Source organism: Lepisosteus platostomus, chromosome 4, assembly GCF_059453375.1.
Source record: "Lepisosteus platostomus isolate fLepPlt1 chromosome 4, fLepPlt1.hap1, whole genome shotgun sequence".
Classification (NCBI taxonomy): domain Eukaryota; kingdom Metazoa; phylum Chordata; class Actinopteri; order Semionotiformes; family Lepisosteidae; genus Lepisosteus; species Lepisosteus platostomus.
In genome coordinates this window covers 64633224-64646615 of record NC_142614.1, presented here as the reverse complement: position 1 = coordinate 64646615, position 13392 = coordinate 64633224, and positions in this window count along the sequence as shown.

Below are 13392 nucleotides of genomic sequence, written 5' to 3'. Positions count from 1 at the left end.
TAACTAAAATAAAACCTGCCTTAGATCCTTGGAATCCCACTTCCCTGCTGTGTTTGAATTGTACAATTCTGTGTACCATCGTCATGGATATTATACTGTTAATTATTCATTAAGGTCTAGATTCGTTCCCACTGTTTTTTAACTTTTTTTTCTAGTTCTGTTTTAAGAAAAAAAGTTAATGTAGACTCTAGCCTTCTCATTTTAGAATGGGATGCTGCTCACTTATCTGCCAATATGTATGAGCCAGTTCACGCTAGGTTCCAATCGATATACTGTATAGTACAGAAGCAGTTCTTGTTAGGGTTCCTAATGATCTACTGATGACTGCTGAGTGCTTATTTTTAACCATTCTTGTCCTACTAGATCATTCTGATGCCTTTAATACTGTTTATCATACTGCCTTGCTGAATAGATAGATTACAGAGGGTTATTTGTATTACTGGAACTGGTTTTCTGTGGCATAAATCTAAACTGATGGAAAAAAAATGTTCAAATCCTATGTCACATTTAGTATTATGCAAGGCTCTGTTCTTGTTGTTTGAATGTGTTATTTTATTGGAAAGTGCCTTGAGATGACACACCATGAGAGACATCATCATTATATTATAATCACACCTGAAGAAGGCACCTCACACCTGAAGAAGGCTCCACGGCCGAAACGTTGTGTTTTATTTCTTCTTTTTTTTCAGCATGGAATAAACCTATTACTTGTTATATTAGAACTGTTCTTAACGTTGTTGTGGTTGCCTGTGGTTTACCATACCTCTCCACACAGTGTGTTAACACGACTTCAGTCTGCTTTACTATTACCAGAAAAAAGCGAATTTTTCATACTTGAGCTATATGACTTAGTTTACAGTACGTATCAGGAGTTCTGTGATTAAACATTAAGGTACTGCATCAACTCCTGTAAACCAGTAAATCAGAAAATATACCCTTGTGTGCAATAGTGCAACCTTCGATTAAATAAAAATCCATCAGGTAACTTTGACCACATAGTTTTGTAATGCTTTAAGCTTAAATGTAAGTAAAAAGACATTAATTCAATGCATCAGTCAATGGTGTCCACATTAGCATAAATTGCAAAGGAATAAAAGGAAACAAAGGATCATTTCACTTTGCTCTTTTATTTATGTATCCCTACACCTCACCAAAACTGTTGTTGCTGATTGTAAAATCAATTTAGACAATAATGATTCAAAATAACTACTGTAAAACAGGGTTATGAGAGTGAGGAAAAACAATGTTTCAATTCCCATTCCAATGGCAATAACTATTAAAACAGCTGCCTCGGTCATAATTTAGTTGAAATAGTTGAAATTCTAGATAAAGTTACGCTATTTTGATTTTTGCTCTTCCCAGTAACTATGCACCTACTGTACCTCTGCTACCTCATGAGCAACTGCCTTCTAAAGTTATTGAGAAGCTGAAAATATCATCAAAGGAAGAAAATGGAAATTCCCATGATACAGAATTCATATAGAAAAGTATTCAGGGCTTCAGGGTTTGCTGAATAAGGCTTTTGATAAGCTATTTTGTATTTTTTTCATATGGAACATTTGAGAAGCTATCTAAAAAAACATTATTCACATTACAAATTAAACAAAATCTATCAATCCATAGATGAGATTGCCTTTAGATAATATTTAATGACTATGTTCGTGTTGCTGAGTAACTGTTAAAAATGCTGTCTTTATATAAAAGAATTAAAAATATTTAAGAGAAAAATAATTTGATCATGTAATTATAGACATTTTTGTGCTAAATATGAGTAAATATGTTAATCAAATAAAACATATATTTATAAAAACCGAATAAAATAAAAAATATACACTCTGGCCCTCCCATCTGCATGGAACAGGCTAAAGAGTGACTCATCCATGAAGAGGACCTGATGCCACTGATGACGAGTCCATCGCAGCCTCTGTCTGGCCCAAGCCAGTCAGGTGTGATGTCTAGGAGGTGTGAGCAGAGGACCTCCGACAGGTTGCCTTGCTCTAAGGCCAGCAGCATGGAGCCTCACTGTCCTGTCACTGATGCGGGCACTGGGTCTACCGGCAGTTTCAGCAGCAGTACGGGTGGCAGATCTGAAACGATCTCTCAGATGGACCAGTCTGATGTGTTGGACCGGATCTTGGATGGTCATACTGTATATCCTGCCAGTCTGCTGAAACCTTCTCTGCAGTCGGGACACAGTGTCTGGCAAACCTGGTACATGACATGCCTGCCTAAAGCATGCCAATGGCCCTCTCCCTTGCTTCTAGTGTCATTTGAGGCATTATGCACAGAAAATTGACTAAATGTGGCTTTTTTCTTGCAGTGACCGAAGCTTTGACTTAAGGCCTTTTTAAAGGTGACCTGATGAGACATTGTTCCACCTGGACCTCATTGGGTAAAAGTGTACCTAATAAACTTTCGTGTGATTGGCAAGTTGCAATGCCTCACTGCACAAGCTGTGCTGCTGGTCAGAGGGCTTTAAACAAATGGACAGCTTTTTGTGAAAGTACAGAACATAAGCTATAACTATAGAATTCTCATTCCAGAAAATGTTGCGTTTTTATTTCCATCAGTACAGTATATAAGATTCACAAGTAATATTGAATCTTATATGAAAGAAAGACACAACGTTTCGGCCGTGGAGTTCGACCTTCTGGTGTAAAGAATAAGAATTATCCACAGCCGAAACGTTGTGTCTTCTTTCTTCTCTTTTCAGCATGGAATAAACCTATTACTTGTTCCTTTGCAGCCTATGCATGCTGACGCAGACATCCACCTGAACATATTGAATCTGATGCAAACTGAGTTTTTGTTTTAAAATAGCTCCCCCAGTCATATGTTGCAATATTTTAAAATAAAGGTAATATTTTTGGCTTTTTCCAGTGTTTCTGTAATTGCTGCTGATATGTAGAGCTGGCTAGCATCATCAAGCAAGCTATTACTGATTTTTAGGTACTGCTAAGAATTTTGAATGTTCACTATAAGATTTGAAATAAAGCTAATTATTTTGGCTTCATTATTTAAACTGCAGTTATGCAGTTTCTAAGATTGCTGAACTGGACATCTCTATAATCTAGTAATTTTAAACTGTTACATATGTACCAATGCTATGTTACATACTCTTCAGAGTGGTTATAGGGGCTATTAAACTGATTGTTTCTAATCTTTTTAGGGCCAACTTTGAACACTGGCTTGGTGAACTTTTTGTCCTTTCTTCTTGGCAGGTTTGCTTAAGGTTTTCCATGTGTTTTGGGAATCCCTTATGAACAGCAGTCTTTGCACAGATTCTTAATCAGGTTCAAGTCAGGACTTGGACTAGGCCACTCAAGGATATTCCCTTTCCTATTCTTAAGCCACTCCAATGTAGCTATTACATTGTGTTTTGTGTCATTATTCTGTTGAAAGGTGAATGTCTGTCCTAGTTTTAGTTTAGATTTGCCAGTATTTTGTTTAATCTATGTTAACATCAGTCTTGACAAGTTTGCCTGTCCCTGCTGATGACAATCATAACTATGACATAATGCTGGCACCCCCATGCTTGATAGTAGTGTTGTCTCAGTGATGCACTACATTGGGGTTGCATCAGATGCAATGCTTTGCATTTAGACCAAAATGTTCCAATGTCTTTAATATCAGTTAGTTGTTTGCTGGGTTTGGAGGGACAGTTTGATCTACAGTAGGTAGTGTCTCTCTACCTTCCAATTCTCACCTATTCCATGTTCAAAGAGATATTAAGGATATTTTAAATGTTTTTATACCATTCTACTGATTTTTATTTTTATACAACTTTATTACAAAAAAAGGCCACTCAATTAATTGTGTTATTATTAAGGTAATTCAGTGCATTTAAACTACTTTAGGTTTGCCACAGCAGTGTTTGAATATTTATGCAATAACAACTTTTTCAAATTTTCTGTCAGATTGTCTTTTGACTTCCTTTTTGTTTTTTGCTTTTACTGTGATGTACTGTACTGTATATACTGCATACAACATATGACTGCAAGTGTTAAAGCAACAATGTGAAAATGGTCTATTTGTCTGAATAATATCCTGGGAAAAACTAAGGTTGCTGCTGGAAGAGGTGTTAGTGGGGCCAGCAGGGGGCGCTCACCCTGTGGTCCATGTGGGTCCTAATGCCCCAGTATAGTGATGGGGACACTATACTGTAAACAGGCGCCGTCCTTCGGATGAGACGTAAAACCGAGGTCCTGACTCTCTGTGGTCATTAAAAATCCCAGGGCTCTTCTCGAAAAGAGTAGGGGTGTACCCCGGTGTCCTGGCCAAATTTCCAATTGGCCCTTACTAATCATGGCCTCCTAATAATCCCCCTCTATGAATTGGCTACATTACTCTGCTCTCCTCCCCACTGATAGCTGATGTGTGGTGAGCGTTCTGGCGCACTATGGCTGCCGTCGCATCATCCAGGTGGATGCTGCACATTGGTGGCGGTGGAGGGGAGTCCCCATTACCTGTAAAGCGCTTTGAGTGGAGTGTCCAGAAAAGCGCTATATAAGTGTAAGCAATTATTATTATTATTATTATTATAATATTGCAAGGCATTGTATAATGTACGTCAACGTTTATTTTATTAGAATTAAGGTTTATTGACTTGTTTATTGGAAACAGTGCTGAACCCATTCAAATAAAGTAAACATAGCAGAAAAAACTCCCTAACAATGAATGAAAATAATAAACATTAAGGGAATTATTAAAATGATTGTATACATTATACTTGATATTAAGAATAAGTAAGATGAATCATTTACAGTATGTCGTTGTTTTCTATTTTAGTCATTTTCCTTTAAAATTCAACAACACTTATTACATCTTAATATGGAATGAGTAATAGGTTTATTCCATGCTGAAATAAAGAACAAATAATACACAACGTTTTGGCCATGGAGCCTTCCTGAAGAAGACTCCATGGCCAAAACGTTGTGTTTTCTTCCTTCTTTTTTTCAGCATGGAATAAACCTATTACTTGTTCCTTTGCAGCCTATGCATGCTGACGCAGCTACGCACCTGAATTACATCTTAATATGTTTGATATGGTTGTCTAGCATCAGAATTCCTCAGGCAATACATTTTTACTTGCTGTACTTGGCAAGGTGGTTGTTAAATCTGCTTTCAAATTAATGTTGTGTGGGAAGCAGTTAAATCACTGTGTTTTAGAAGATGAAAAAGATTGCCAAAGGAGAACAATGGAAATTACTGTACCTTGGTACAGGACTATAAATTAAGTCTGTGCAGTGCTTCACGGTCCACTGAGTACAGTAAAACTATTTTGTCTTTTTTTAAATTAAAGTACTTTAAAGTACTAAAGTACTTTAAAAACATCATATGAACAGTTTTATATTATCATTTACATTACTGTACATACAAAATATGACCACTGTACTCTGTTACCTTCCAGTGATACTTAGGATTGTTTTACTCTTTATTTTGGTGCTAGTGACTTAACAATTAACAAAAAATTAACAAAAGAAGAGTTGAATGGTGTAAAAGGAGACCTTTATATATAGAGCACACACTAGGCCTAAATACATGGAGGATTTTCACATTTATATCTATATTAAAATATTTTCATAACTATAAAAAATAGAGTGAATTAAGTAAAGGTTACTTTTTTAAATAAAGTAATATTTTCAATAAGAATTTTAAAAGAAAAATATTTTTTTAGTTTATTTTAGCTTTACAAGGAGCCCAAAAGCAGAAAAAGATTTAGCAACATTGCAGATTCCCTTATCAGGTGGAATATCTATTCAAACATTATTACCAAGCTATTTAATCCTTCAGGACTCAAGCAAAACTAAATGGTTTTTGAAGTGAAACTTTCTTCAAAAGACTGGACTGTGTACTGATCCATATCTTTCAGACAAGATAGAAATTAAACACTGATTACAGAAGAACCAATTTTGCACACTTAATTGAGAAACTTTAACTCTTCATGGCTTTAATTTTTTGTTTTTTAAAAAAGAAGAGTTTATTTATTGTAAGAATGCTACCTTTGATAGAAAAACCACTTTTTTATTTTTTGTAGAACAATACTCTGTGCATGTTGAATGTTGAACATTCAGGTATTATTAGCTATTAAATTATCAAATTATTAAATACTTGTTTTAAACAAGTTTTGGTGTATTGTTTTATTAGATATATAAAGTAAATATCAATTCAATTTATATTCAATTTATACATTTCTCAATGATGATGAATGAAATAGAATAATAATTAAGGAATAATGATTACACTTCAAACATTGACTCAAGTTCAATGAAAAAATATTCATGTGAGGCAATATTAAAAAATAAACACTTGTTTAATCATTCACTCAAAGGAAAACTTTGCATATTTGCACCTTGAAAATAGCCAAGATTCATTTTGTTTAGTTGCACACAAATCACTTCTGGCTCTTTGGGAGACAAACATACATTTCTCCAGTCAAATTGTCTTTTGATGTTAATTTGATGATCCACCACACTAGAAGCCAAGATTCAGAGTTTAAAGACATTTTCTACTGGTGGGGCTTTCAGTCCTGCCTGGCGTTAAATAATTAAAGGATATGTATTATTACAGTAATCTGTGAATATGTTTTTTGAAATGTAATTTTTCTTCATATTTAGTCATTATCCTTTACATAACATAACTGCATATCCATAAATAATTAAAAGCATAATCCAAGTTACAAATGCGAGGAAGCCATTCAGCCTGAGCTACTCGATTGCTATTTTTTTTAATGCAATCTTGCCTAGCTGTTTGGTTAAGGGTTGAAAGCAGAGTGTCAACTTTAATAACCTGGATAGACAATTTGCTGCAGATCCCCAGACCTCTGTGTAAATGCATCTGTTATTAATTGTCATGTCTTTGTTTCATTGTCAAAGTCAAAGTGATACTATTTGTCCATTTTATGAAAGCCTGAATAGTTTTGCATTCTTTAATACAATCTTGTTTATTCACGAACACAGAGATTTATATATTGTGATTTACATATGTCTGCCAAGTCCTGGATAGTATTTAGGTATTTTGCTATTTCTGCAAAATTACTTGTTTATTAACTACAGTATGTCTGAATTAAATAATTGATACAAAATAGAAAGACTAAAACAGACAAGCTAACACTAAGCTAAAACAGATACCTGTGCCACTACACTTAATCAAATCAAAAGATTCTTAGCTCATCTTACCTTATTTCTATCTTCTGCTCACTGAATACTTTCTCACGCATTTTACCATAAATTCCTTGGGTATATTTTAGGAATTTACATCGTAAATGATTTCTTATCCAAATTTAGGAAGTCTTAATTTTAAGTGTGTGAAACACAAAACTTCAGGGCAAAGTCATAAAAATTTCAGTCTTTGATTTTTTCATTTTTCTATATGCTGTATACTGTATATTATTTAAAAATGTCAAACCTACATACCTAAATACCGCACTAGCCTACCAGTTATGTAAAAAATAATCTGTCCCCATATTCCTGTTGATGCCTATTATCATCTACTGTACTGTTTATGCATTTTAAAAATGGATAATTTGTATCTAGTTCTAAAGTTTTGCATGAAATTTGATTAACATGCACTGCACCTGGTTACTTAAATTAGTTTAAATTAAATTACATTAGAAAAGTTATGAGACAATAGAATAAACACATTTTCGCCCATCACCCATCTGAAAAGCATCTTTGTCCACACTATGGATATTTTTTCGATAGTAATCAACATTAGCTCAGTTTCACAAAAAAGTAATGAAAAAACATTTCTTTCCAATTTTAATGCTCAAAACACATTTTAACAACACATTCAACTTTCAGATTTGGAATACAGGTATTGTAGGATATGGTTGCTACCCGTACACATCTTGATAATGATGAATAAAATAACCCAATGGTATCACATATAAGTTAAAATGTTAAAGAATACAGGCAGAATGAAACTAGTATCCAATATACAACAAATGTATAATGAGGCCTATCAGTAATATATGGCAATTCCAGGTAACTGATCTTTGGTGAAGCAAACCCACATACATTGGAGGTTCAGGCTGTTCAGGTGCTGTTGGAACATTACAGGGTTCTACTTAGGCAGGTTCTGACACAAATGAAAGGCCTAGCAAAAGGTCCCATTTGCTCTAGGGTGAAACAGGGACTACTCATTAGGTACTGGATCAGCATTCTCAACTTGAGTGAAGAAGGTGCAATGTTACACCTGTTTTCTCCCATCCTCATCTTCTTGATTAAGGACATGAACCAGGATTGATATTTGGCTGGTATGCTATTACCTAGGACATGGGTTTCCACCTGTTGGTCAACTTGCCCTGGCTTTTCGTTCCCCTTCATCTCAAAAGCATACATACATCAGGGGATAGCAGTGGCAGTATTAAAGAGTCTTTGACAGTCTGGTTATACACTGGGTGGCTTCCTGCATCTGGTTCCCTGCTTTTAGATAAGGTTGGGCCACCTTTCAATGGTGTTGCATCACCCAAGCCAACAATTTCAGCAGGGTTCTCACCTCTACAGTAGTATTGCACACACCGAGTGTTTTTGATTGCGTTAGGGACAAGACATTGTTCTGTCACCCCTTATCTTGCTCCCAGGGCCTCTGCTCACTTGAGTATGATTGTGATGACTTTCTCTTCCACTCCAGTGATCCTGAACTTCTGCTGCTTGCATTTATGGGAAGCAGACCAAGATCTTGACCTTTTACTTCTGTATCAGTGTACAGTTTCTGTTTTTTTTTCTTTTTGAGTGTTTACTGTCCCAATGTCACTGGCCTTAAAGCTAAAGAATGCTAAAATCCTTTTGCATATCCATGCAATTTCATTTAGTTATGGGATGTTGCATAGACTCCCTAAAGTGTTTAGAAAGCCATTTCTGGTCCTAAATAAACACAGGTCATCAATCATTCATTCTTAGCACTTCTCTCTTTGCATTATTCCACCACCCTCATCCACATCCTTGCAGCAGTACTTTGACTTGGACCACTTTGGGTTTTCAAGCTGTTGTGGTACAATGCAGGGAGTGTCTGGCGTGGGGGTTGAGCCCCGGATTAAGGAAGACACATTGCTGTGGAAACCACACCTGACGTGATTAAGTGAATGAACGGCAGGTGTAGAAGTGGTTTAAAGGAGGAAAGTTTCAGCAGGACCTCGGCCTTGTTGTGGCCGCAGTGGTGAGAGAACAATTTCGGAGGCTCTGCTGTGAGAGAGCCGGGCTGAAACATGACAGTAGCGGGTGTGAGACGCTACTATTCGGGACGATCTTAGAAGGGCGTACCGCCATGTACAGTATGAGTGAGCAAAGACTTGATTAGCTGCTGTAGTAACCCCATGAGGGGGTAAAGAAGAACGACAGTCCCGGAGGGGATTGTGAGAGGAATAGCTTGCGAGGAAAAGAGTGAAAACGTCAGTCTGTGAGGAAACTGACAGAAGAAACTGAACTTTATGAGATCATTGAAAGATTAAAGGGACAACATCCTAAGGCGTGAGAGTAGGGCTGTCGTGTCCGATGTATGAGTGAGTTATGATTTGATTAGTGAGTTAGTGTGTGTGGACCAGAGTGGGTTGTGTGGTAGAGGGACCCTCACACTGGCAATTCATTGGTATTCGGGAAGCGAGTGGGGTCTAGCTGCACCCTCTGGGAGATCGTACAGTGGTTGCTGGGCACAATGTGAGGTGTGCTGGTTGCTGTGAGTTCATAACCTAAGGGCATGAGAGTGAGGCACCAGAAAGGTTGTGAGGGTGTGTTAGAGAGGGACAGTGTGTTGGGTCTCGGCATGGTGTGTAGTGCGGAAGAGACTCTGTGATGTAGGTAGTGTGTATTTGTGTAACCCAAACTGGTGGCATCAGAAGAGGACATCAGGGCTGGAGGTGGACCTGGGAGTCTGAGGCACTGGTTGAGTGTGAAACAGTGACCTAATGGAGTAGGAGCAGGAGGGTCTGTGTTGGGTTCTGGGAGCAGGAGGTTCCTAGCAGTGAGGAGAACAGGGTGAATAGGGTGAACTTGAGACACTGAAGGTAAAGGGCCCAGAAGTAATGGAATGTGGAGTCATGTATCCTGTTACCCCGATGAGGGGGTCAGTGTGATCACCACTCTGGGAGGAGAGCACGTGTAAGAAAGGAGGGGAACCTAAAAGAACTTATAAAGGGTGTGACAGGGGAGATTGAGAGCCTGTCCATGCCCGATGAGGTGTCTGCTATCCCCATGGCACCACACTGTACACACAAACAGTTTATCCTTTGACAAACTTGATACAAGCCTATAACATACTGTAATCCCTTTGCTTGACTATGCAAGCTGTAGGATCTGTTTTCCTTAAATATAGCTTGCTCACAAAATGTGTGTTGTGTGACCATTTTGTTGCTATTGGAAATCTCAAGACAAATCCGTCACTCGTGCAGCATCACACTGGCTGCTGGTAGCTTGTCCAACAATAAAATTATCTGAAGAGTTATGCAATGCATCAATGGAAGATCAATAGAATACAACTTGCATTTCTAAACAGAGGAATGACAGCTTCGATTTCCTTTTGGCTAAAAAAAAGAAATGTCAGCTACCATTCCTGTGATTTTGGAAAACCTCCTTTATGCTTCAAACACATCAGTTTTGAAACCTCCTTGTTGCCATGACTACCTCTTCAGTCCAAGTTATTTATAGCAGCTTATAGTATTCCTACAAGCAAAAATCTTCTCAGGGAAAAAAATCTTCTAAAGGAATGGACATTGTAAGAAACAAAGCATCCAATAAAAAGAAAAAACAGAAATGCCACAGGAGGGTTGTATTTTTTTCACACTACTACATGTAGTGCTTCACTGTTTGTTGCAATTCTAACATACAGTAAAGTGCATACACCTGTGCAAAATAATTTCCTAATGTATTGAAGCAAATTGCCAAGAGATTAATATTTTTTTTTACATAGATGACTTTTTGTGTTGTTTCCTTTTCTCTTATTGTACAATATTGACTTGTGTTTCTTTCAAAAATATAAGACTAATATTGTGCTGTAATACCGCTTTAAAATAAAACGGGTGAAAATTTAATACTTATTTACTCAAGTCCCGGGATATAAGCTTTGGCTATTTTTTTTTTCATTTCAATAATCCAATTGAAGAAAAATGGTTTGGAGAGCCTAAGAGATCTTGTTTTCATTGGTTCCTTGAGTCATGCTTATGTCATGATATATCAATGACATTGATCCTTACAGTTGGTCCATTGTTGATATCAGCTCCTAGAAAATCTTTAATTGAATTCTGTTATTCATAAATTTAATTTCAACATTATTTCAGCAGACATTTGCAGACCATTAACCTTCAGACTGCCATTCTTTTGTTGCATGCAATTAATCTCTTACAATTCAGATTTGTCAAGTATTCCCTGCATTGGAAATAGATTTGAATTTTGATTCGGAACCACAAGCCTTTTCCTAGCTCTCCTCTCTCGTTTCTAAACATCCTCCGGGGCCTCATTTGCAAAGTACTTCTTTAACCAAAGAGGGTGACACATTGATTTAGTGACTGGGCCCCTGAAATATACGTCCATACTACTACCCAGCATCACCATGGCAACTCTGGAATACTCATTTGTAGAGGAACCTGGAAAATCCTAGCAGGAGACACATAATACCCAAATCAATATTAGCAAGATTAAACGCAGAATTATTAAGACAAGGATGTGAGTTTATGAGAATCATTTTGTAATTGCTATGTGAGCAGGCTGCACAGATTGCACTCCCCCACAGAAAATTAAAACAAAACTGCGCAACTGTTGTCCTATTGTTTTTAAAAGTAGTTTGGCAAGTACAGTACCAAGTGGTGTAAATCAATATTAAACTACAGATCAACAGACCTTAAAAACACATCCCAAAAAAAGCTGAAATCTATTTGCAAAAAGATAAGGACAGCATACAGTACATTGTCCCTTAGATCTTTTCCATCTGCTCACATGGGCATTTCATTTAATATCTGTAAATTATCTTTGTGAGTCATTTGCTGTGAACGATTGCTTACACGCAACTTCGAATGTATATGTTCTAACAGTAGTACAGTTCCTAAACCAGTGAATTATCATTACATCTCAACCAACACCCCTTTAAACAATTCTGCCATGCCTGTATTTTGTGGAAAAAAGTAAGAAGGATAATAAAATAAAACCAATGACTCTTTTAGGGTGTAAAATGCTGAGATGTTTCAAAAGCTTTATGCAGTAATTGGATGGTGTGATAGAATCACACGGTGATTCACAGAAGAATGGTGAACACTGACAGCACTCTTGTGGTCACAGAATAATTTGATTTTCTCTTAATTTTGAATCCATATTGAAGTTACTACAGTAAAACCAATGTGTGATTTTCTGCTGTGTTGTACTGTATACATATAGGAAAAATTTGACTTAACTTAAATAATAATAATATATATCCATAAGGTAACGTGCATTCATAAAACCCCAGAAGACTATTTCCCTTGACACTCATAAATTGCATACTTGAGTATGCTTGAGTGCAACCATGGTTTAAGGGTAATGGCAATGTGGAACAAGCTACCCAGCCATGCTGTTGAAGAAATAGCTGGATCAGATCCCTGGATCAAGTGACTAATAAATATGAAACTACGAAATGAGCTAGATGCTCTTCCTTCCTTTGTTTCCTTTGCCATAGTAATTTTTTTTTCTCAACTAACTTTTCTGGTTAAATGAATAATTATTGTCATTAAGCTTTTTTCATGGGATTCAAAGTAAGCAGATTTTGATTCATGCTTATGAGATTGGCCAATGATGCATTTGTTCTGCAACTGTCAGGAAAACCATGCTTATCTTTTGACCACCGGACACTTACAGTACATTTTTTACTTATGTGCTGTAAACCTTTGGATTAGGATGAAGACAAACACAGTGTGAATTCTGCCAGATAGGTTACTAGGGTACAAACAGTTATTAATGTGCAGCATTGCAAGTAATTGAATTGCAACATAAAGAATACAAGGATTGATCCTTTAAATTAGTGGTTTTGTCACCCTGTAACAAATAAGATCTTAAGTGGCATACTGTAAAACTGATCAAATACAATTGTTATGTATTTTTTTAGTTTATACCCATTTTACCTGTAATCAGTAAATGGAAAAAAATGAACTTGCAAAAAAGCCCATTTTACCTACAGTACCTGCCGATCAAGCGTTCATGTTTTATATTCAATTTAATAATAAACAATGATTTAATAATAATTCTTTGTTTAAAACAGTCACGTGAGAACCAATTATTTACAGTGACAACATGGGATTTCACCATATATGCAACAGGAATTTCTTAAGTGAAATGTGAGACCTGTAATTATTGCTTTACAGAAAATCACAGATAAGAAAGTACTCCCTGCATACAGCAGTTTTGTTCAAAACAAAAAGTTAAATGCAAAAAA